This window comes from Erpetoichthys calabaricus, chromosome 18, assembly GCF_900747795.2.
Source record: "Erpetoichthys calabaricus chromosome 18, fErpCal1.3, whole genome shotgun sequence".
NCBI lineage: Eukaryota > Metazoa > Chordata > Cladistia > Polypteriformes > Polypteridae > Erpetoichthys > Erpetoichthys calabaricus.
This window is the reverse complement of record NC_041411.2, coordinates 33,949,796-33,977,392: the sequence shown is the minus strand read 5'-3', so window position 1 is coordinate 33,977,392 and position 27,597 is coordinate 33,949,796. Positions and strand designations below refer to the sequence as shown.

Below are 27,597 nucleotides of genomic sequence, written 5' to 3'. Positions count from 1 at the left end.
AGCATACACCCCCCTGCACGAGCCATTACACCTATTGTCAACCTCAAATCTTCCAAGGGACTTGGATTTAATGATTTAAAGTCAACAACTGATAATCAGACTACAAACAAAGTTATCTGAAAGTAGGGTGTTTTCTTTCAAATTCAATGTTTCAAACGGAAGCTGCATTCAATATAAGCACCACTGCTACCGCAGCATGTGGTTACTATTCAGCAAGTGAGGAAAGTTTATTCATTTTACCATTCTGAGTGGGACCCACAGTTGAACATCCTACTACAACAACATTTATTTACATAGCACCTTTTCATACAAACAATGTAGCTTAAAGTGCTTTACAAGATGACAAAGAGAATGTTACGAAAAGAGAAAAATGATTAAGATACAAATTAAGGTCAGATAGCCAAGACAGCTGAGACATCCACCTTCATTCCATCATCTCAAGAGAATTAAATAATTAGTAGAATTAAAGTGCAAACACTAAAAGCACAGGGTTCTGTTAGACGCAGTAAATAAGTTAATCCAAAATGGATGTAAATTATTCATCTGAAAAAGGCTAGACTGACAAAACGAAAAAGTTATTTTCACCCCAGAAAAGATCTGGAAATCTTAGCCATTTTTTCACATCATCTATACATTATATATCAACTATACATCCATACATCTATAATAATTCTGTAACCTTTATGGTTAATCACGAATACAGGCAGTTCAATTTACTACACATCTATAGGACTTGAAAACTAAGCTTGCCGTGTTTTTGCTTTTTGTTAATCTTGTTCTTTGTTTTTGATGTAGTGAGAAGTCAAGTAAAATGACACCTTTTATTGGCTAACTAGAAAGATTACAGAATGCAAGCTTTCAAGGAAACTCAGGTCCCTTCTTCAGGCAAGATGTAATACAGAAACTGGAGTTCCCCATGCTTATATAGACAATAGGACAGATACAGCATTGGAGAACCTTTAGGTGAGACATCTTAGATGTAAAAAAAAAAAACAAATGAATAGACCTCTCCAGGCTAAGATTCATTTAATAAGAGAGAAGAACAATGTTTTTGAGAAATTAAGAAACAATTGTCAATGAACACTCTTGAGGACAGGCTGAGGAAATTAAAACTACATCGCTCATCTTGCAAGAATAAAAGAACAGTAGTATGGAAGATTTAAAAACAGAAGAAAACATGACTGACAGCTATTCAGAGGCCTAGGGTTTGCCCAGTAGAGTCTTGAAGCCAACTTACAAAACTAAGCTATTATCACTCAAAGTGCAAGCCGTTACCCACTAATTTCTTGTTTGAGCATAAAATAAAACTCAAGTCTTACAAGATCACTTAATACTTTCCATATGCATATGATGTATAGTACACTACAGGTTAACTATAACTAAACCCAAAATGCCTAAGACCAGGAACATTTTGAATTTCAGATATTGGATTATTTGCAGGGCGGCACGGTGGCGCAGTGGGTAGCTCTGCTGCCTCGCAGTTGGGAGACCTGGGTTCGCTTCCCGGGTCCTCCCTGTGTGGAGTTTGCATGTTCTCCCCGTGTTTACGTGGGTTTCCTCCGGGCACTCCGGTTTCCTCCCACAGTCCAAAGACATGCAGGTTAGGTGGATTGGCGATTCTAAATTGGCCCTAGTGTGTGCTTGGTGTGTGGGTGTGTTTGTGTGTGTCCTGCGGTGGGTTGGCACCCTGCCTGGGATTGGTTCCTGCCTTGTGCCCTGTGTTGGCTGGGATTGGCTCCAGCAGACACCCGTGACCCTGTATTCGGATTCAGCGGGTTGGAAAATGGATGGATGAATGGGTTATTTGCAAATACATAAGGAGATATCTTGGGGACACAGGTAATCAAAACATATTAAACCTCAAACGTGACAAATGTGATGCAGTTCCCTTTTAAAAGAACCAATGCTATGCATTATCACTGAAGAACTTTTCTGGTTTCCATCAGTTTATATAGGTCACCTGTTGTCAGTTCTCAGGGAACTGGCAGACAGGTCATGAATATCTCTGTAAGCCTTCACTCAATCTTGCCTGCTGTGTTGGAAGCCATTTTGTATGATGTGGGAGTAAATGCATAAAATGTTTTATGCCAACATAAAAAAGGCAATTTACAGTAGTGTCCAGTTTTCCTAACATAATTAGAGCAATTTATTGCAATATGGGCACCTAGCAAGAATGAGGCTGCTTTTGTTAAAGGCAAGCAGTGAAATTTCACAAGTCATATGAGTTTTGAGGCACTTTCATGTAAACACACTTACAAGATGATTGTGATTTATAAAGGTAAATTGCACAGATTTGTATAAACAGCAGATTTTATCATTTTTTTTTTGGTGTGTATATTTTTCTTTTTTAGTGTACACCTATTGTCACTCAAGAATCAAGGCAAAGTTTTACAAATGATATCCCTGGTGTTGCATTTTCCACTTGCAGTGTCCGTTTGACAAACATGCAGCACAACACCTGTCCCATGCAGTATCTGCTCCCACTACTCCCTGACAGTTGAATGAACGTGCTTCGTGGTGCTTGCTGCTTAATGGGGGAACCCAACCCTGGTTCTCAATTGTTGTTACGTTTGATGCTTCACTGAGAACCAGATCCCACCCAAACCCACTCATAATGAATGAATCCATCTGAAATCTGCCTGTGCACATATGTTGTATCTACTCAGCAGTTTAAAAAACAGCACAGACAAATTCTGAATTTTGTATGGGGACACCCAGCCTCTGACTGAGGCTTTATAAATTTTTTTTCTATGTATCTGATCAAATACTTTCCCCTCTGGAATACTCTAACTAGCCGTGTTACCCAGCTTCACCTGGGAAACGGGCCTTGGTTACAGTGGCGTTGGTTACTTGGATATGTCAGAAATACTATGCAATTAAGTAATTTTCTGTATACAATGCAGGGGCTAATATTAGTTTACTGGAAGTCCTTACTTATGAACAGGTTACATACAATTGCCCATCAGTAAAAGATTCCTGCTGTAGATTCTTTCTTTACCTAATGCCTGACCTTGGGTTCTGTTGATGCCAACTGCAAAACAAAATTTTATAGTAAATTGTATTGTATGGATTTGAGACAGGAAAATTACTACGAATAATGGGAGTTTTGGGTATAAATAAAATTCCTTCTGTAGGACATCCTGTGAAAATCAGATTTGAATGCAACAATTTGATCTTTAATCATGTACCATTACAAAGTTTTTGGAGGATTTAGTTGAAAAGCAAGACAAATCGCAAAAGGGTTAGTGTAAGGAAACAGCAGTTTACTTCTGAGAGTGTGAGAAATTAAAAATTACAACAAAAAAGAAGTTAAATAAACCTCCACTAAAAAAACGTCAGCCGACTGCAAATCTAACCTTGTAATGCACATTACTATAACTTATTACACAACAGTAGCAAGCCAAGTGAATTCAACTCGGCTTCATATGTGGGCTTACTTCATTCACTCGACAATGTCTTTGAGTGTATCGCCAGGTGTATGCAAACCTGGCGGGGATGAATGCAACTCTATTGTATTATTAATTAGATTTTTACAATTGTTTTACAGTTGTTTCCAATTTTGTCGCTCACTCATGCATGTGTGTTTTTTCATCAGCTTTTATTTTTTTTTTGGGCAATTTGTTTTTATAATTTTATTAATATGTTTTTAAACCGAAAGCCACAAGCTAGACAAAAGTTCTAGCAATGAATCATGTTTTACTTTAACTTTTTACAAACAGCAACAACATTTAAAAGCAGCAGTTTTACATGGACCATACAATGAATTGAACCTTTTTAAATTTTAGGTTTATTCTGTCCCCATAAATATGTTGTAGTGAACTTTTTGCAACACCTACAATCATATCCACAGAAGCGGGCACCCGAGCTTTATAGCACATTTGCTAACCACGTCTTACTTGAGCTTTGCCATAACATTCCCCCTGCCCACTCTCCAGAGTATTATACGACATACCACTCATCTGTCCACCCTATAGGTCAGTGCCACCTGCTCTTCATATGTGCCCCCTTCTACCCATTCTGCCGACAGCCTTCATTTACAAAAACCAGAAAGCCCCAAAAAGCAGAGTGTCTGTCCTGGCTTCATCTCTGTGCTAAGCTGAAAAAAGGACACGACACTGCAATATAGCCTACTCAATGAAGTATCATCAAACAACAAAAAAACATGTTTTAGCTAATTTTATTTTGTCTATAAAGTCACCAAATGTCAATCAAGCCAGTCAAAGCATCTTTTAGATTTTGGGATAGTTAGCTTTTCTATTGCAGGCATGGTCTTTGTACTTGAATATTGATATACCAAAATGCCCTTTCCTGGGTTTTCAAAAGTATCAATTTTAATGACAGACAGACAGACAGACAGACAGACAGACAGACAGACAGACAGACAGACAGACAGACAGACAGACAGACAGACAGACAGACAGACAGACAGACAGACAGACAGACAGACAGACAGACAGACAGACAGACAGACAGACAGATAGATAGATAGATAGATAGATAGATAGATAGATAGATAGATAGATAGATAGATAGATAGATAGATAGATAGATAGATAGGATACTTTATTAATCCCAAGGGGAAATTCACAAATACTCATTTTCATGGTATCAGTTCTATAACCGACATTACGAATGCACTTTCATGGCTCGAGCTGCAGCCCCCTTTCCATCCAACTCACTGCTGTTAATAAGATGGCAACTTCAGCAGCGTCGGGGCCTTCACCAAAACACTTAACTGACAAAGACAGCAGCTGGAGTGGCATCTGGAAATACTTTGGCTTTGTGGCAAATACGATTGGAAAACCACAAGATACATGCAAGCCTGTATGCAAGACATACAAAAGCCAATCAAAACAAAAATGTTGAGGTATCTTATTTCTAAATTACAGAAAGCATTAAAAAGTAAAAGCCTGCAAACTGTTAAGTTTGAGGTAGGGATGTGGCTTTCTTTTTCTACAGGTTAAAACACTTTCTGTAGCCAGTTAAACGTTTAACACAGAGAGATAGGGGTCTTCAATGATTTTTACCTACGGTTTACTTTTATTCTTTGTTGTTCATTCAGGGACAACACTCTTTACCACTAGAGCTCTGTTCCTCCCTCGCTTTATAAACCCTCACCATGGAGTCTGCTGCTGTAGTGTGTCATTTGTTAACTTAATACGTGTGATATTTAAAATTAAATTTCATCACATTTATAATATAAGGCACTATAACTTTCCATGTGCTCATACACTTCCAGCTGTGCTTCACAGCGTATATTTAATACGTCAAGGCTCATTAGCAGCCCAACAACAACACACATCACAGAAAAGCACTTTCACATGCTAGTCTTTACTGCAAAAATTTGAAAGTTATAAAGACATCATAATTTATTCACACAAAAATACAAAGTGCACTGCTTACATTTATGCAAATGCATTTAAGTGGTCTGTATGTGTGTTACATATCTGTACAATTGTTTACAAGAGACCACATTAATGTTCTTTTTACTTAAATGTTTATCTAAAGTTTGTTTCAATATTTGTATGCGTACTATTTACAAATGATTAAAATAATTATTCAATTAATATTTAATGATATTTAACACTTTGCTGTATTACCTAAGTAGCAGTTATTTGTTTTCATTAATGTAAAAAAAACTGTTGACTGGATTTAATCTTCCTTTTCATTATTTACAGAACTTTACTCTTACCTTTTACAAAAGACTATTACTTGAAGAATTTTTAATTAATGACTAAAATATCTATTTGTTTTTGTCAATGTAAAGATTTAAACACATGTACAGAATTGAAATTTACTTAAATACATTTTTATCAAGTTAAATAATATACTGTATTGAGTATCAGAAATTCTATGGAATTTTAATACTTTTCTTAGTACTGTATGAAAGTTTGAAATTTTGGTATTGTGACAACCCTATTCTTAACTAAAAGGGAAATACTGTATATACTCGTGTATAAGTCGGGTCTTGAAACCTGAAAAATCGATCATAAAAATCAGACCCCAACTTATATGAGCGTTAAAAAATAAAACACATTTTTTTTTTAAACATCTCCTTCCTTTCTCTAGCAGTTTCTCAGACACATCAAATTTTGTTGCAGTAGCGCAGTTACCAATTTCTTTCCCCACTCCAATGACTTAATTTAAAACCAGCTTCATATTTTCTTCTGATCAAACTCTCCATCATAGATAAGGGATGTTCTTACGATAAAGGTGTATGAGGGCATGAGACACAAAAACAGTGCAAACATTGCTTCAGAATAGTTTGGGTATTACCGTGTGCTCACGTAGGTACAATACATAGAAAAAAAGGAAGTGTGCTCCGCGGTTACTCTCTCAGGTGGGCATTAGCATATCATAATCTCTTGGACCGCATTCAACTTATACAACCGACATTATAAAATACCGGAAATTATACTGTAAAATCAAGCCCCGACATATCCGCGGGAGATATGAAACGCAAGTATATACAATAGTGGCTTTTTTAACGAATATTTGAGTCAGTTGCTCAACTTTGCATTTTATATTTATATATGCATGAAAAAAACTGAATGTTCCTCCATCCAGAATTCTAAATCCCTCTGACATTAACTGAAAAAGTTTATTCAAGTTACACAAGGTGTGCATGTGAATAAGATACACCTGATGACACTGTAATTATTTGACAGTAGCTACAAACTACAAATTAGACGGCTTAGTTGCCAGATGCAGCATCCTGCACCTAGTTGCTGTTCATGTGAGATTTACATATTATCCGTATGTCCACATAGGTTTTCCTTCAACATCTCCAAACACATGCTGGTTAGGTTGACTTAATGATTCTAAACAGGCTCTGAAATGGACTGGTTCAGGGCTGAGTCCTACCTTATGCCCACGGCTGCTGAGATGGACTCAAGAGCTTGTGATCCTGAATTATATTTGTTGGAGTGAAGAATTCTATACTACAAATTACAATCAATACAAAAATAATTAGGTTAACTGCCCAGCATCTACAAGGAAGAGGCGGTGAGACGTAAGAATTGAGTCAAGTATTACATCTCACATTGACCCCCCTTTTTATTTATTTTTTTTTTTTTTTTTTAAAACAGTGCCGTCAGCTGAAGGCAAGGAAAATAAAGTTTAAGTTTAACAAAACTAACTGGACTACATCTGTTTTCTGTACCTAAAGAAGGCAAGAACTGGGACTTGTAAACAAAGTTGCCAGACCAAGTATTTTGGATGTAGCACTGAAAAAGGGGTTAACCCGTCAGCGCGGAAAAAGCAAGTTAAGGTAGAAAATAGAGACTTTCCTTTCCCAGATAAGCTAGTTTGAGTTTCACTTATAACTGTACCCTGCCTTTTACTGATCTTATTTTTCTTGAAATTAGTCCTTGTTAAAATGACACTATACTGCCCTACTGTACAGAAAAATCAGAAAAAACTTAGAAATTATTTTAGTAGTATTTGTATAATACACACTGTTAGGTGAAAACCTTCAACATAATACTGACTTGAAAAATTTTTTCAAATGCTTTGGGAATTAAAAAAAAAAAAATCAACAGGAATAAAAACTGTCAAGCAATATACTGTTTAAAAAGTAATGGGTAAATGAAAAAATGGATCTTGTTCTTAAAGTATGTTAAAGAATTTATACAGTGTGTATATGTTATTTATCAACAATCAACTAGTATGTACAGGTGCTGGTCATAAAATTAGAATATCATGACAAAGTTGATTTCAGTAATTCCATTCAAAAAGTGAAACTTGTATATTAGATTCATTCATTACTGACAGACCGATGTATTTCAAATGTTTATTTCTTTTAATGTTGAAGATTATAACTGACAACTAATGAAAGTCCCAAATTCAGTATCTCGGAAAAGTAGAATATTATGAAAAGGTTCAATATTGAAGACACCTGGTGCCACACTCTAATCAGCTAATTAACTCAAAACACCTGCAAAAGCCTTTAAATGGTCTCTCAGTCGAGTTCTGTAGGCTACACAATCATGGGGACGACTGCTGACTTGACAGTTGTCCAAAAGACGACCATTGACACCTTGCACAAGGAGGGCAAGACACAAAAGGTCATTGCTAAAGAGGCTGGCTGTTCACAGAGCTCTGTGTCCAAGTACATTAATAGAGAGGCGAAGGGAAGGACAAGATGTGGTAGAAAAAAGTGTACAAGCAATAGGGATAACCGCACCCTGGAGAGGATTGTGAAACAAAACTCATTCAAAAATGTGGGGGAGATTCACAAAGAGTGGACTGCAGCTGGAGTCAGTGCTTCAAGAACCACCACGCACAGACGTATGCAAGACATCGGTTTCAGCTGTCGCATTCCTTGTGTCAAGCCACTCTTGAACAAGAGACAGCGTCAGAAGCGTCTCGCCTGGGCTAAAGACAAAAAGGACTGGACTGCTGCTGAGTGGTCCAAAGTTATGTTCTCTGATGAAAGTAAATTTTGCATTTCCTTTGGAAATCAAGGTCCCAGAGTCTGGAGGAAGAGAGAGGCGAGGCACAGAATCCACATTGCTTGAGGTCCAGTGTAAAGTTTCCACAGTCAGTGATGGTTTGGGGTGCCATGTCATCTGCTGGTGTTGGTCCATTGTGTTTTCTGAGGTCCAAGATCAACATAGCCATCTACCAGGAAGTTTTAGGGCACTTCATGCTTCCTGCTGCTGATTAACTTTATGGAGATGCAGATTTCATTTTCCAACAGGTCCTGGCACCTGCACGCAATGCCAAAACTACCAGTACCTGGTTTAAGGACCTTGGTATCCCTGTTCTTGATTGGCCAGAAAACTCGCCTGACCTTAACCCCATAGAAAATCTATGGGGTATTGTGAAGAGGAAGATGCAATATGCCAGACCCAACAATTCAGAAGAGCTGAAGGCCACTATCAGAGCAACATGGGCTCTAATAACACCTGAGCAGTGCCACAGACTGATCGACTCCATGCCACGCCGCATTGCTGCAGTAATCCAGGCCAAAGGAGCCCCAACTAAATATTGATTGCTGTACATGTTCATACTTTTCATTTTCATACCTTTCAGTTGGCCAACATTTCTAAAAATCCTTTTTTTGCATTGGTCTTAATTGATATTCTAATTTTCCGAGATACAGAATTTGGGACTTTCATTAGTTGTCAGTTATAATCATCAACATTAAAAGAAATAAACATTTGAAATACATCAGTCTGTGTGTAATGAATGAATCTAATATACAAGTTTCACTTTTTGAATGGAATTACTGAAATAAATCAACTTTGTCATGATATTCTAATTTTATGACCAGCACCTGTATGAGTTTTAGCAGTCTAAAAATGTTGTATGGAAGCTCTCACACAGTTTAGCACTTGACTAGTCATGGAAAATATAAGCCAGCAATGACTAAGAAAAGCATGGATTATGCCTCACCACAGTCCGCCAGTAATGTCATTCCCTACACTAAGAACAGCTCACCTTCTTAACATGACCATCTATAAGGAAGCTCTAATCATCTTAACAGTTCTTGTGGCTAGACATTATCCAATGAAATTACCTGACCCAATAAACGTGGTATTACCATAGACTAATATACACTTTTCTTTTTTTTTTTAATTCTAAATACCAAAACTGTTAAGCATTTGCAGCCACAAATCCAATTATCTAAACAGCAGATAAACATTTGCTAGCAGAAAGGATCTTTTATTGTTACTCTTTTGTTTATTAATAGAACAGTCAAAAATAGAAAGCTAAAACTTTTGCTTAGAGAGTCTGGCTCATATACACACTACTGAAATCCAAAATTAGGACTCCTGTAGTACAGAACGCTCAACCTCATTTCTGGAACAATTTAAATAGGCCAGAACTTCAAAGATAATAATGGGTTAGTGTTTCTAAAAGCGCAGCGTAAGAAAAAAAAAAAAAGTAACAGCATATCTAAAAGATTTTTTTTTTTTTTTTTACTGAAATTCAATAGAGGAAAAGCAACATTATCAGTATTGTACAGAACACTCACCCTCATTTCTGGAACAATTTAAATAGGCCAGAACTTCAAAGATAATAATGGGTTTAAAAGATTTTTTTTTTTTTTTTTTTTACTGAAATTCAATAGGGGAAAAGCAACATTATCAGTATTTACATCATATCATAAGGATTATCTGTACAATTTAAATAAAAAACCTTCTTTGCATTTTACATAAGGGTCAGTATCATCCTCATACCATTGAGCATATATATATAAAAATAACCACCACCATGTAGCAAACAAGGAAAAAGTGAAGGTTCTGCAAAAAATCTGCATTAAGCTATCATGTACAGTAACAGATGATTTTTGAAGTCTCTATATAGTGTTAAAAAGCTCAGCTCAAGACAACAATCTTTGTGAAACTTTCTTCATTTTAAATAACAAAGCTGTGCCCGGTTTTAAAGTCACATGCAAAATGAAAAATGGATAAAAGGCATGAGAGGAACCTTTAATGGATTTAGAAGAAAATTAAAATACCACATAAGGTCTGCAACAAAAAACAATATTTTAAATGGCATGTATTATATGTAAAATTGTTCTTTTCTTGTTTCTACAAAGAAAAACATTGTTCTACCTATGCTTTGGAAGCACCTTCTCCCTAGCACAACTACAGTGCTGTCTCATTCTCCTTAAAAATGAGCACCCCTCAGTCAGACAAATACATAGGAAGATCACAATAGTGGGGAGAGCAGAGGCTGACCCATTTTATTTAGCTGGTAAGCAATTCCAAAGAAGGTACGAAGATAAAACATCTTACTGAGCGGATTAAGGTTAATTTTAAAATTGCAGGATTCTAATTTCTGACTGTTCCAGTTTTAAGCAAACATGATGGGACAGTAACTGAGAAGTTAACAGATGACTTCTTGTGTCCTTATTTCCAGGTGTCATCTGATATTCCAACTGGCCTTAACCTTGGTTGGTTCTATAATTCAGCATCTTATCCTGCATTCTCTTACAAACCCTGCATGATACAGAAATCTCCTGTGTTATTAAGTTGTATTTGACTTCAAAATCAGCCTACGCAGGACCTTGATTTTGGTCATTAGTCTGTGACAAATAATTAAAGCAATCACCCAAATTCATAGTCTTAAACATACACATCATATACAAGTAGAGATTATATGGGAATATGTTGTGTGTATGTACTGTATGTATGTACAGTACTTGTACAGAAACATAACGGAGTCTTCCTCAATAAACGTTTGATTTGGAATTGTGTATGTGCCCAGTTAAAGTAAAAAAACACCAATGAAGAGGACTATGAGCCTGAAAGTTTTTAGGTTAATAAGAATGCAGGTAACACCTAACAAAATATCTACCTCTTGTTTTATTGTTACAAACAAGGGGGACATTACAGGTAACATAAAACAACACTGACTACACGTGTCAAGAATCTTGTGCCTACAGCAGTTACCCTGGCTTAATAAAACCTCTTCATCTTAAAAAGTTCTTCCTTTACAGAGAACTTTGTTAGGCATTTTAAAATGAGTATGGGGTATACTCGATTATACCCACAGAAGCTACTTTGTGTATTGCCTATTTATTTCGTAGCATTTATTCTATAGGTGGCAGAGGTCTAGCAGTCATCGTCTTCTTTCTTAGCTATTCCCATTTTTATACAGGGTCACTATTTTTGACTAGACTACTCAACTACTAATCATACACACATTTCATTAAATGAAAAAAAAAAATAAACAGCAGCAGCATAATGATATAAATTTCAACACATGAACTCACAAATGGCAGCGTACTTCACAATTCTTGAGCTAATGGATCACTAAATTCAATTATTAATTTCATGGGCATACTTGTATAAAAACTGTGCAGGAGGGAGGCAACACCTATATCAGCAGCATCAGCACAATGAAGGTACAAATTCTGTATTGGGTGCCAGTCCATCACAGGCCATACTCATCCAACACTCTCACACTCACTTACCATATGGTGTGTTCAAGCCGATATGCATGTTGATATATAGTAAAAGGTTAAGAAGGAAAGTAATAAACTATACCCAGAATACACAAATATTTCTAAACCAAAGATGCACAAACTATCCTGCAGCGTTCAGGCTGTAGTACTAACCATCTTGCCAAAATAACCACCATATATATTATACAGAAAGGATTCTAAGCCAAAGATGCACTAAACCATTCTACATCTATAAGCCAGCAGTGCTAACCACTGTGCAACCATTTTGTAATATTTGAATATTGCAACTGTAGTACATAATGTAATAGGCTCTTTTCTTAATGTACATGTTTCTGATGAAGTACATAATCATATTACCAGTTCATGCAGATATGTAATACAATTGCAAAATATTTTATTTATACACATTTTTGGTAATGCATAAATACGCTTCTGTAGCGAAAACAAACTGCATCACTACAAGCTCAGAGGTGCTGAAGAAAGTACAGCTCATAAGGTAATGGTAAATAGAAAAAAAAAAAAGGTCTGCACATCATCTTCAATTCTGTTTTTAAACATCAGGACATCACTAACAATCATTTAGTTCTCAACAAGCCCTAAAAATAGATCTAACCACAAGCACCAAACAGCACACAAGTGGTTTTATAAAAGAGTACTCTGGTTTTGTTCCCAAGCTCCAAAGAAATGCATGTTAGATGAACAGCCAATAAGGGCTGTAATCAAGAGTCGCTGTTCCAATTTAATTGTAATATATTATAAAAAAACATCCAATTTAAAGGCAAGAACTGATTTTCCTATGTAAAACAGCAGTTGTGCGCTTAACATCCTACTAATTTTGGCATCATATAACTCCAGACATTGTATGTATGCAATACTGCTGTATTTTACAAATCTGTTTTTGCACTTCACTTCCACGATCAATCTCTTGCTTCATAATACATTTTGGGACAGATTTTTTTTCTATCTTGCTGTTGTTCGTTTGGATCATAAGTGTACTAAGAGTAGAATTAAAAAAAAAAAAAAAATTCCAGCACTAATAAAAGTTGTGTTCTGCTGCTGATTCAACACTATGCCCAACACCTCCTCAGGTAGTTGCTGCTTTATGAAAGAACTGTTTAGAATCCATTTCATCAATCAAAAGCTGGTTTCCTTTATCATTAATGACAATGGAAAATTACCATTTTAAGAGTCTTTCTAATATCAGCAATGCTCATTAACCCACAGTCCCTCTGCTTAACATGCATATAAAGTAAATATTTACATCACCAGTAATACTTTCACATTTTGTAAAAGGAAGAAAAGAAAGAAACTCTGTTTAGCCCTGTGGGTTATTCGTCAACCTGTAACTCTGAACTACTGTAGTGGCCCATGCTGCCATACCAACTACACTTCGAGCTTGGTTTGAAAATTTGTATTGTCTGTTAACATAGCAGTTTCCTGATAATTTATTCTCAGTTGCTTTGCTATAAATAATCCTATCTGCTAATGAATAATTATAATGCGGAGGAAATAACTGAAGACCGAAGAATTATAATGAAATATTAAAATCATTCCGTAGCCTTTTTTTTATAATAAAAACCATAAAAGACTTAAAGTGCCTCAGTTTAATAAAAGAAAGATGAGCAGTAACACTTCTGATTTCCAGGAGCAAAATAAAAATACTTATTAACAACAACATGTTTAGACAGTCACAAATGATTTTGTCTAGGTTTATTATGTGCATTCAGCAGCACTATAGAGGTGAGGGGGAGGCTTGACAATTCCAAGGAACTCTCACTAATTTCCCTCCTGGCTTTGGTGTTGAATCTGTCAAATGTTTGGCAGAGTTGTAGGTCTCCACATGTAACAATAAATGGGGAGTTTATAATCCTAAAGGGACTACAGGACAGGGTTTATAAAACATTGTATCATCATGCACTACCTGATTTATCTTTCCGTGGGCACATTTTAAATTTATTCTCTGACATTTGCTCTACAATAACTGAAATATACTGCTTAACATCAATAATAAAAAACAAAATGTCAAGTTTTTATTATTTTTGCAATTTTAAATTAGGGAATTTCAAGATAATTCCAGATACTACTATTTAAACCAAATCTTTAAAGCTGTTTTTTGTAACAACATGCTTTTAAAGCCTGGTTTGCGAGAGAACCAATCTTAAGTCTATAGCACTTGCCATTGTAATGTTTATATTTGCATCATTAGCAGGTTAAAAACATATTACTAAAGAGTATTATTTAAAAGATGTGTTAAATGAATTCACATTTTAAATATCACAAACACCTGGGGCTTTAATTTTTCAATTTTTTATTATTACTATTTGTCCCAAATTTAAAGCTTCCTGCATGAAATCAAAACTGTCAGTTTTAAATGAATCCTTTACTTCAGAACTCCCGTAAAACTGCCTTTGCTTTGCCAATCTTACAATTTCGCTTGTGAGAAATCACATTTTGTTACTGTTAATGCATGTGTACAAATATAGAATTTGAAAACTGCTTGGGCGGTCATTACCTGTACTTCAATTTAAAACTGAGACAGCATTACATTCGTACACTCAAATGTTTTCACATATTATTGTTCCGTCCAAAGAAATTAGTCTACATGCAATCATACATGAGAAAAGAAAAAAAATCTAGTATCGTTACACTTTCTGAACTTGGGTATCGAGTAGGTATGAAAACACTGGGTCTTGTGACATTTCTACCCTGCTCCAATTTCCCTTTGGTTTTGCAATTTCCTGCACACGAACGCTCTTTCACATGGGCTATTCAGTGATGTTTCACCATCCAACTTCAGCGCATTCTGTGGGTTTTGTTGGAAAAAACTCATTAAAGATAAACAGCATTTTTCTGGAAAATAAAAAGCAACATTATTGTATTAAATGTGAACTACTTCACTCCAAAAGCAAATCGACCAAAAAATGGTATTGCTGGCTGATCCGGTGATGTGTGTTATTTTATACAATTGATGATGGTGGAAGGTCAGAAGATTCATGAAGCTTTGTCTTTTCTGAATTGGCAGCTCGAATTTGCAAAATGTTCCCATGGAACTTCCAACTCGGAAACTTGTATTTGCCTTCTGTCTAAAAGCATTTAAACATGGCATGAAATCCCATTTTTGTGAAGGATTTCGTTTCAAGTGTCAAATTTGTATTCGCTTTTTTAATCAGCTGTACATGACTCATAAGCATTTGTTTTATATCATTTTATACCTTTAATAAATTGAAAGATGCTGAAAAAATAGTTCACGCGTTTGTTTTCAGTCGACTACATTACTGTAATGCATCTACTCTCAGGACTACCCAAAAAAGAAATAAATCGCTTGCAACTAGTGCAGAATGCAGCTGCTAGAATCCTAACTAGGAAAAGAAAATCCGAGCACATTTCTCCAGTTATGATGTCACTACAGTGGTTACCTGTGTCATTCAGGATTGACTTTAAAATTCTGCTTATGGTTCATAAAGCCTTAAATAATCTCGCTCCATCTTATATATCGGAATGTCTGACACCTTATATTCCAAATCGTAACCTTAGATCTTCAAATGAGTGTCTTCTTAGAATTCCAAGAGCAAAACTTAAAAGAAGTGGTGAGGCGGCCTTCTGCTGTTATGCACCTAAAATCTGGAATAGCCTGCCAATAGGAATTCGCCAGGCTAATACAGTGGAGCACTTTAAAACACTGCTGAAAACACATTATTTTAATATGGCTTTCTCATAACTTCACTTTAATTTAGTCCCAATACTCTGTATATCCAATTCATTATAATAAGTATTCATTGTGGCTCTAAAATCCGTACTAACCCCTACTCTCAAGGTTTCTTTTTCTGGTGGCGCAAGCATCTACTCAAAGCACCGTGATGTTCCAACACTGAAGGATTAAAAGCCAGAAGTCTGCATGACCATCATCATCAAGTCCTTCCGTGAGAACCTTAAATACAAAAAGGACTATTTCATTTTTGTTAGGTAGAATGCCCAGAGGGGACTGGGCGGTCTCGTGGCCTGGAACCCCTGCAGATTTTATTTTTTTCTCCAGCCGTCTGGAGTTTTTTTTTTTTTTTTCCTGTCCTCCCTGGCCATCAGACCTTACTCTTATTCTATGTTAACTAATGCTGTCTTATGTTAATTTCTTACTTTGTCTTTTATTTTTCTTTTCTTCATTATGTAAAGCACTTTGAGCTAATTTGTTTTTATGAAAATGTGCTATATAAATAAATGTTGTTGCTTTATAAACCAACCATGTCAAAAACTAAAAACATTAACAGTAGTATGAATATTAAAAACAAGAATGTAGCCCTCAGAATATCAAGCTCGCCTATATTACAATTTTATTATATCTACAAAGGGGAGGAAAAGGGAATCAAGTTCAGTTTGGTTGTGTCTGACATTTACTGATTGCCTGTTCCAGCCTACGCACTGAACAGGAGTTTCTTGCTGAGAAGAATCAAGTTGGATAAGGTCCTTCAAATGCATCTTCTGTCCAAGGGATGCTTTTTCTGTGTGTAACGGTCCTATTTATGTGAAAGCTGTGTCTTCAAGTGCTGAATTCTTCTGAAAGATGCACCTGCTTATTTTAAAAAACTTTGTAAAAGACATAAGCATGTCATGCTTTGCAGACACACCGCAAGCCAAAAAAGAAAAAAACTAAATAAGAAATCTGGAAAAAAAAATACACATAGAATACAAGCATCTATGCAGCACACAGAATATTTAAACTATGTTCAAGCACTCTCAAATATTTTCCTATTACTTTTAATTTAAATATAGAAATGTTAACTTTTGGCTAATTTGCCATCCATAAGTGAGTGAGTTCTGCCACAGTTTTAACACCTCATTTAGCATATGCTCCTGATGCTGCCAATATAGGCTCCAGAAATTCCCAACATGGTATTTTGATAATATGGATTAGAAATGACAAATATTTTAGGGTTTCCTCATATATTCCATGCCAATCATTCTGTCAATAGCACCGTCTGAGTACAGTGACATTTACACTTTCAAAACATGCTCAAGCTTCTCCTATAAACATAAACTCCAAAGTTTATGTGTGACAGCATGAAAAATACAAATAAAAAACAGAAAACAAAGAGAGGAACAACTACTAACTACTGGAAGCACTGTGTTCGTGGTGGGTGGGTTTGACTCAGAAATCAAATGACATTAATTTTGACAGTCCCCATTATCTTTTGAAACAGGACAGCACAATTTCCTTGTGATGACGCTACATAAACCTTTACTTTTATAATGTGTATGTAAAATGCATGGCATCATACACTATAATCCATGGAAAGCTGGCCCAGCTTTATGTACAACTACATGAAAACTGGATTTCAACATAAAGAACAAGTTCAAAACCAGTTCTGAAATTTAAGTGTTGACAGGAATGTTCAATTGGAATTTGAAGTAACAATTATTAACAGAGATAAAGACAAAAGTAACACAAAAATCTTTAAAAAATACATTCTCCCAATATATTCAGAATGATTACAATTATCAGGACTACACAAAGCAGTAGCCAAAGGCAACAACACCATGAAGTAAATGTAAAAAATAATCCTTTAAAAATTCAATAGTTAATACATTTAACATGGCTCGACTATCCTGAGGGTGAAAATGAGTCTGAATAGGATTAAACAATTTTGACAGAAAGCAGCAGACAGAGCTGGAGGTGGCAGAGTTAAAGATGCTAAGATTTGCATTGGGTGTGATGAGGATGGACAGGATTAGAAATGAGGACATTAGAGGGTCAGCTCAAGTTGGACGGTTGGGAGACAAAGTCAGAGAGGTGAGATCGAGTTGGTTTGGACATGTGTAGAGAAGAGATGCTGAGTATATTGGGAGAAGGGTGCTAAGGATAGAGCTGCCAGGGAAGAGAAAAAGAGGAAGGCCTAAGAGAAGGTTTATGGATGTGGTGAGAGAGGACATGCAGGTGATGGGTGTAACAGAGCAAGATGCAGAGGACAGAAAGATATGGAAGAAGATGATCCGCTGTGGCAACCCCTAACGGGAGCAGCCAAAAGAAGAAGACGACAAAGTATTATTTTTGCATGTATGTACTACAGAAAGGCAAACCCACCTGCCTGCACCGTCAACTATTTCCAATGCTGCAACACCTTAAATGCGATACAGTAAATGAGAACAAAAAAATTATACCTGGAGTTTTCATACATAGTTAATGCTTTACTGAACATTTCCATATAATGGCAAAGTATTTAAAATCTAATCAATACCTACAAAACATTTATCACAATTTTCAAATGCGAGTCAGAATAGAACAGTTAACTCCTGTCCTGTATTTCCTAGGTAGGTCCCAGCCCCACACAACCCTGATTTTAATTTAATTTCTACTTAAGATACTATTACTTTTCAGCACAGATATGATGCACTTGTGCTTTCAATCTTAACAGAAATATTGAATTTAACAGTGGCATGGGAAAATGCTTTGTTATCTGTAAACATATCACTACACATTGAGAAAGTTTTTAAGAAACCAATTTACATGGATGATAAAAACCAAAGCCACTAACTTAAATACAGCAACCCCATCATCATAATTAAATTAAACAAGTGTAACAATCAGTTTAAAATAAGCCACAAAAGAAGAAAGAAAACAATTATATCTGAATTTCCAAAATCATGAAACAGTGAAAAATACATCTGTTGTGCACCTTCAGTGTTTCAGATGTGTTGGGGCCTATAACAAGCAGACATAAACACTTGTATAAAATAAAATATGATCACTTCTATCCATCTGAGAGCAAGATAAATTTTACAGATTGGGGATAAGAGGAGATGAAAGATTTTTTTCTGACACGGTAAAACAGAGGTACATTAGTCATCGCCTCTGCCCAACAGCTCCAGAGTGCCGAGTTTGAATCCCAGCCAATGAGCTTTATGTGGCTTTTTATCCATTGTAACAGGTGGCCACGGCCATTACCTGGCCGGGACAGCAACTGTATGGAAGGACCAGGGGAGAGAGCATTGGCAAGCAAATACCTTCCCCGGGATGTTAGAGGGCAGCTTTCCTGGGCGGCTGTGGCACCATGGATTCCTGCTGGGTATGCTGGACTTTGCCAAAGCCCCGTTGGGTTTCATGGGGGACACCAGGGGAAACTGCAGAGCCCTTCGTTGGGTTCTCACCACACCTGAAAGTGATTCCAGGTCCAATAAACGAGCCACCTGGAACACTGCCAAGGTTATCATAAAAGGAACAACCTCACAGTCGGGAGGACGAAGCTCGTGAGGGAGGAGTGGAGGTGAAAAGACTGGGAACTGGCAACTGAAGGAGGGACTGTGCTGTGGGGAGCAGAGAAATGCACAACCCAGCTGTAAATAGAATGTGTGTGCTGGATTGGAACTTGTGTCTGCCTGTCTGTGTCGGGTTGGGGCGGCTGTACGCGCCCCAGTGGTCCACACCATGTACAGTATGCTAGTTTTCTTCCCACATCCCAAAGACCTATAGGGCTGGTTAACTTGCTTTTTTTTAACTTGGCAAATATCTGGGTGGGTACTGCAAAAGACTGGTGTCTCATGCAAGGTTGAGTTCTGGTTTTCCAACGATACTGAAGAGATAAGCTCCAAACTGTCAGGTCCTAATCTGGATTATGCAGATCAAATAATGAATGGATGGATGGTATGGACACAAACCACCTTATTTAGCAAAGAAATCTTTGTACAGATTAGCTTCAGTCTATGCCCCCCATGCTTTTATCACACTCTCTCATACTTTTTTTATTGGAACTTAATTCCTTCGATTTTCCCTCAAAGCTCACACAATACAGTCCTAATATATATTCAAGTATCTCATCTTTTGATTTCAGAATGAATTATGTCCTTTATGTAATACAGAAAAATAATGAACAAACTCTTTCAGTTAAGGCTTTAAAAGTGCATTATACGGCTATAAGCAAGGCCTCTCTTGGCTTTTACTTGTTTCTGCATACTATCTGATGGCAGCCAAGTATCAAATATATTTAATAATACTCATAAGCCTTTCCAAAACCATTACTTTCTAGCAATGGTGTTCGTTTTTTATGTTGTAAATGTAACACTTTACATTTGTGTTTCTTTTTTTTATCTGCCCATATTATATTTAAGCACAAGGCAGCCTGTAATGATTTTTCAGACTCTAGTGCCTATGCTAATCTATCATGCACCATCAGTCGTTGTCTACTTACCCTAAAATTGAAGTGACCCCTGCATTTTGAGCCTGAACCTGAAAGGGGTATCCCAATATGCTGATTTGGTAAGTGGTAAATCTTACAACTTCGTGTACTCCTTTTCCAATTTGAAAATTTAAATGCACTGGAATGAATTAAAGGTTTTTCTTATCTATAAAAGTTGCGATATATTTTGTTGGATCAAATCACAGGATATAAAACAGGGCTTGAATTACATGTGTTGCAGGGAGAGGGATTTCCCCATAATTACCAAAATGACTTGGCAGGGGTACTTTGTAGAGTTTGTAAAGAATGTCACCATAATGGAGTACCTCATTTATCTTTCCATCTGGACATAATAAAGTTACTGAATAATATTTTCTATCTAGTAACTGAAAAATACTGCTTAAAATCAACATCATAAATAAACAAACATTATTATATTATTGCCACATGAATTACCGAATATCAGGTTAATTCAGGATATTTACATTTACACAAACTCAAGTTAACACACTTTGTAAAAATCACTGATTTGCAACATTGCTGTTGTGAAATTCATGTTTGCATCAGTATACAATATGAAGCAAGCAACAGCTGATTTGTAACAAGTGGATAAGTCAAAATTAATTCAAATTTCAGATGTTACAAACACCTTATGCTTTCACTTTCCAAATTTCCCCGTTCTTTTTTTTTTTTTAGATTTGGCCCACCTTTAAGGCTACAAACTTGACAATTTAAGATTACTATTTCAGAATTCCTGAGAAACCACCTGTTTTTAAAGTGCTCGGACTTTTCTATTGCTTATGTATGCCTGTGTAGAATTAGCCACTGAAGTGGACTGACTGACTGAAAGTGAAATAATTAACCGGATAGGGCATCTCATTCTCCACTATACCATTCAAGTATGTGTAGTATGTGCTTTCAGTACTTTAGATCAAATTTCAGTTGATTTACTAATGAACATTACTATGGCTTCACAAATCTAATTATCGACTCAAATTTACAGAGTTTGCAAATTCATTTTAATCAATTATGTGATCTGCTTTAGCAGCCCTGCAAACTGCATCTCTGAGAATATGCACTTCTGTTAAGACATTATTAATAGTATCTTTAGAGAGTTCTGCCTTTAGTCATGCCAACAAAGGTGCTTCCTTTATGTGGTGGCTAAATGGCTATTTTTTCGTCAGCAACATCAGCCAAACAAATTAGATAAATGAGCATTCTTTCTACCTGTTATCTAGTGATTAGATACAAGTTTAACAATTAAGTTCCCTGCTTCACATCTTTTTACAAGTAAATATACACACTGGCCAGTTTATCCGAGCCTAAGCAAACATTCTAATACACAACACCAATTGTTTTTAAATATTTGATTTACATTTGCATAGTTTCCCCCAGAGTTACTGTTCATTTGCATAACTGCACCCCAGAATGCAATACTCTTTCAAAACACATTCTTATTGCCATCAATTTGTTTAGCTGCTGATTCAAAAGAACAACAGATCTAATGGTGCGCTTTTCAGTGTTATCAAACCTGTCCCTGTGACCTCTAAAATTGTACCTCTCTCTTGCTGGCCTTTAAACCTTATTCTCATTCACAGTCCCTCCTCAAACCTGTTTCTGCAGCTTCTTGTTCACAAACTCAAGATCATCTCCTGACAGCATGATGTCTTATGAGTCATTAGTCTTGTGTCTCCATTTTGCTTCCCCAAAACGTTTTTGCTCAACTCCTGTTGAAATACACCAAATCACAAGTAGTTTTCCCCGGGGAGATCAAAATGGTGGCAAATAAGGGAAATGCGCTATGCGTTGCTCTCTCCCTACTTTACGTGTTTTTTTAATGTTTTTTTGTGGCATAAGCTGCATTATCGCATACATCCAAACAACTCAGCTGAATATTAGAAATAAAGCTTCAGTAAACCTCAACACCTGGAGCTCACCTGGAGAGATTGTTCCATCCATACAAAGAGTTACAAACAATGACGACCATCAGGAGACCCACTGAAAGAGAGGAAATCGAGGTGGCGTCCTAACTAGGCTGTGACAGCACCCAAACCAGCTTCTGATCCCTTCCATCCTGCTGGCTACCCTCCAGTCCATATAAAACACACTAGATGAAGCTCTCTGCCACATCAGCTCACAAAGGGACTTATGTGAATGCAGTGTGTTCTGCTTCACTGAGACCTGGTGAAGTGCAAGCAATCCATGCAGAGGAGCACAGTATAGCAACCAATGGCAAGACAAAGGGAGATGGTGTGCTGTTTTTATTAAAAGCTCCTGGGGCACAGACGTGGAAGTTGTCTACCAGTCCTGGTCGCCTGTTATAGAAAACCTGATCGTCAAGTGCCACCATTTGTACCTTCCAAGTTTCCCTCAGTGATACTCACAGCTCCTTACGTTCCACCAGAATCAGATTGTATCATTTTAATATTTGGGTTTCTCGGTATTCTGCGCGGCCCTAACACAGGCAGACACACATTCACACACTAAGGCCAATTTAGTATTGCCAACCCATCTAACCTGCATGTCTTTGGATGTGGGAGGAAATTGGAAGCACACAGCAGAAACCCATGTAGACCAAGGAAGAACCCAGGATGCGGCCTCCATTTTGTAAGGCAGCTTTGCTACCACTACATCACCTTTCCGCTCCCATATTATATATATATTCATTTCAATTATCTTTTAATGATGTGACATCTTTTTCAGTCTAATAACTCTCTTAAAATAAACTCCCTGTCTAGTTAACTTTATTTTTAAAAATGTGACAGCTGTTTTTAATAGTCTTCTTCCACTTTTGCTATTTTTCATCAGAATCCTATTTTTCTACATCAATATGATATGCCATTTGTTAAATACTTTCAACATCATATACACAGAATTACAAAGAAAAATTTGTTTATGAACAAATAACAATGAGTCTGCCAGCCTAGGGATACAAATCTTAAAATTGCTGTACATCACTATTCCACCAAGTAATTTTGTAAAGCTACAGCAATTTTAGAATGAAGAATGAAAAAACCTGCTCAATCACTAGAGAACTTTTCAAACAGATTACTAAATGCTTAACCACTTCTGGCTTCTAAGTACCGAAAAAACAATGATAATTAAGACATTCCAGATTTGTTTTAATTATTGTTATTGCATTGTTTACAATTACTTTACTCCAACAAACCAAAGTGGCTCACAAATACAATTTCCCAAAATAATAAATCAAAATTCTGGGTCATATGGCTATTAAATCAGATACAAGGGGTGAGGTATAAACAGCTTTTCAAGGAACTTTACACATACCTGTGACTTTTCAATTCATGTTCTTACAGCCAATAACAGAAACAATACAGAAGGAGGCAAAATATCAATATATTTACTTAAGGCCAAGCTTTTAGGCCAATTGAGGAGAGGAAAACAAATCTACAGACATTGCTGAGAAAAGAAAAAAAATCAGTTGTCCAAAGTTTTCTACAATGTACCGACATTTACCATTGCAGTGACATGAAAGGGTACTTGATACGTGTGAATGTGTGTCTGCACATTGCCCATTTTTAGTACAGAGATTACATAATACACACAAAACACTAATAAGTAGAAATCTTGCTGATACACAGAGTTGTGAAGTACAGCTTTCCAAAGGTGTGTACTTCTTACTTATCAACTGCAACAAAGGCAATCCAAGATTGTCAATAATGAAAAAAATGCCAATGTGATAACTGTTTAGTTCACACCTTTGAAAGCTTGGAATTCCTTGGGACACTGTGGATGCCCTTTTCTTCTTTTAAAACTTCTGTAAGTCAGCATTAACATTTAAAATGGAAAGCATATCAGTTTTGTGATCCTACTACGGCTTCATATATTTTAATAACTGGTAATTTATTAATGAGCAAGTTCCATCAGTTAAAAAATGTAACCTGACCCATGGTATCACCTTGCCCATGAAGAAGAAGAAGAGATATGAAATTTCTCTTGTTTCACTACAGTACACAGTATTGTCATGGGGCTGAAAAACAAACATTACTGCACACATACCAATTCAGTTTTGTACAGGCAGCCAGTGCAAAAAGAGACTGGCACCAATTCAGGGTAGCTTGGCTAAAGTGGTGGACTGTAAACCTTGTGCTGCTAATTCAGTCCTCATAAATGCTACTATACCTGACCCTAAGCAAATTATTTAACCTGCTCTAACTTCAGCAAAATGGCAAAAATGTAATATGTGATTTCAGTTAAAGGCAAAATAATCAACTAATAAAGAAAAACGTGGACTACTGTGGCCAAATTTTGAACACCTAATTGTTCAAATAAAAATGAAACCTTATACAGTAACTCTAGCCCTATTAAAGCAGATAGGGAATTGATAAGAGACTAGACGGTAGTGCAGGACAAGTATACTGGAACCTGTATCTATAACAATGTCAATTATTAATCAGAGCTTTCCAAAGCAACTACTACTTAGAATGAAAGCATGCAGCTCAACTTCCTATTTTAATATCCAAGCACCTCTGTCGGGAGGCAAATGTTTTACAATAATTTGATTTTACATTTGGTCACATTCCTGGTTTTACTAGGTGCTCTTTCTATAAAGTGAAGGCATTAATTTTTTTTTTTTACTTTTATTACTCATCACTACATATACGTAAATGTCAAGGTTCAAAATCCCTTTATTAAAATGACAATATTGTAATCGCCAGCTTTCAGATTAAACGGACTCCACTTGAGAATAAGCCGTCTATAAATACGTAGTCTTTTACATCCTCAATAATGGCTCCTCGTCAGCCTTCCTTCCCTATGATACCAGTCATTTTTCACCACTGGTACGACGCCATATAATGATTATCTGTATACGATGGGCATTTAGTGATGGCTACTTCACTGATTTCCTTTCGTAATATATGTATGTAAAAGTAGTCGAGCGGTTGGTCATTTGAAGTGAAATGACCTATAGAAATAATCTCCTGTGTGTGTTCAGGCACTCATTTCCAACAATCCTCTTTCAAATTATAGTAATTAGTTGCTTGTGCAGTTGTTCGTTCCTGATGTAATTCTTTTATGTCAGTATAACTACTACTGGACCTTTCACTTCGTGTATGCTCATTCCTCTTCGAATAATAATAATAACCTGTACTTTACAGTCATCCCTCCTTTCAATAATGAACATCCCCATTGTCAGTCGCGTCACCGGCTCAAGGTTCTACCAATGAATTACGGGTTCAGATTTTCCACGGGTGTATAACTTAGACCTCCTCTACCAGCTCATACTGGCACCCACGACCTGAGGGCTATTTCGTGCCTCTCCGGGTTCAAATCTCAACTGTACCTACCGGCTTAAAGAGCCCAATGCGACGACCGTTCACTAACCGTGACGCAGCGACAGCAGTCATCCCCCAAATCATTTCTATTGCCAAACCCTGAGTTTGTTTGGTTTTAGTTGTGTTGTTTTTTTTTTTTGCTTTTGTTGTTTTTATTTTTTCTAACCGCAACCCTTTCAACATCCCCATATTTATTCCCCAACACACTGCAGTACCTTTCACCGTAACGCATCTCTTTCCGCACTGTTGTTCTCTCTGTCGTCTCTCCGCTACTCGGTACTTAAAATGGCGGCCGACCTCGTTTTCGTCAGCTGCCTGGGGGCGAACGGTGACACAATCGATCAGAAGTTGAGGGTGGGTGGGGCTATGACGTCACTGTTACTATGACAAAGGAAGTGAAACAATGCGAGGCATCTTCAGATAGATTAGCGCTCATCAGTGAAGAAACAAGGAGCTCAATCAAGAACAGAAAGTGATGCGAAAAGCCATGTCACCCTGCTCACTTCCAACAATAGGGCACGAACATGAACGTGAAATTCCACTGGAACAAAATAATTATTCTTTAGATGTGTTGGTATCCATTCTTTTTCAAAGCTGCTTATCTCATATACCAAGGCATTGAGGCAAGTGCCTGTCCAGAACGCTTGAGATGCCTGTCAATTGCAGAGCTTACTCACCCGCACACTCACCCTCACACTCTCAGCCATTGTCCTTCAAGCCAATTTGCACACTTTTAAGAGATAACAAGGTTCTGAAAAACTGCTTCATTCACAAATTTATTTTAAAGAGTGGCTGGACCCGGATTTCTACCGGTGTCAACAACAACATTTATTTATATAGCACCTTCCAATATAAAGTATAATTCAAGGTGCTTTACAATAAGTTGTAAGTGGAAACATAGAAAAATCAATAATCAGATAAACAATTATAGTAACGGTCAGATAGTCAGTGGGGAGAGGAAAAAAACTTTGGATTGCTGGTGTTCCACGACCGAAAAACCTGCTCAGGTGCCAACCTGACATATCTCTGTAAGTTCATTATTCCATAGTTTTGGAGCATAGAAACTTAAAGCAGTCTCACCACTTCTTTTATGTTTTACTCTCGGAATTGCAAGCGAAACAAAATCTGGAGATCTAAGGTTACGATTAGGAAAGTAAGGAAGGGGTCACACATTCCAAGAGATTATTGAAAGCCTTATAAACAATTAGCAGTATTTTAAAATTGATTCTGAAAGACACAGGCAGCCACTGTAAAGATGCTAATACTGGCGCAGTGGTCAGATTTCTGGTAGCTGTATTATAAACCAACTGTAATTGATTTAAATCTTTTTTTTTTTTTTTTTGTAAGACCTGTTAGGATTGCATTTCAGTAATCTAAACGACTAAAGACAATGACATTTATCAGATTTTTTGCATCCTCTAAGGACATAAAGTACTGAACACATGTCATGATTCTCCAGTGTCAAGTTCATTAACAAGCAATGATGAAGAAACACTTATCCATTCTTTCCAATCCAGTAAAATTTAGCACAATGTAGCAATATTTTTAATTCATTGGATAAACAATGTGGTCTAGTGATTAAGGAGTTGGTCAGAAAGTCAAGGTCAGAAATTACTTCACTGATCTATAAACATCTCAAAAAAATTAAAGGAACACTTTGAAAACATATCAGATCTCAATGGGAAAAAAAATCCTGCTGGCTATCTCTACTGCTATTGACCGATATGGTGATGTGTTAGGAACGAAAGGATGTCACGTCGTTTGATAGAAATGAAAATAATCAACCTACAGAGGGCTGAATTCAAAGACACCCTGAAGATCAAAGTGAAAAAATGATGCGGCAGGCTGGTCCATTTTGCCGAAATTTCATTGCAGCAACTCCAAATCATACTCAGTAGTTTGTATGGCCCCACGTGCCTGTTTGCATGCCTGACAACATCGGGGGGTGCATGCTCCTAATGAGACAACGGATGGTGTCCTGGGAGATCTCCTCCTAGATCTGGATCAGGGCATCACTGAGCTCCTGGACAGTTTGAAGTGCAACCCGGCGGCGTCGGATGAATCGAAACATAATGTCACACCCAGAGGTGTTCTATTGGATTTAGGTCAGGCGAGTGAGCATGGGGATCAGTCAATGGTATCAATTCCTTCATCCTCCAGGAACTGCCTGCATACTCTCGCCACATGAGGCCGGGCATTGTTATGCACCGGAAGGAAC

The 27,597-nt window shown here is 36.9% G+C and overlaps 1 protein-coding gene across 1 annotated transcript in view; it reads right to left on the bottom strand.

Annotated features, from left to right (window-relative positions):
- ip6k2b (inositol hexakisphosphate kinase 2b) overlaps nt 1–25,708 on the bottom strand; it is a 46,331-nt gene extending 20,623 nt beyond the window's left edge. Inside the window, exon 1 of the mRNA XM_028825326.2 lies at nt 25,595–25,708. The gene's annotated coding sequence lies outside the window, so the exon portion shown is untranslated. The remainder of the gene's footprint in view (nt 1–25,594) is intronic.
- Between the last annotated feature and the right edge of the window lie 1,889 nt (nt 25,709–27,597).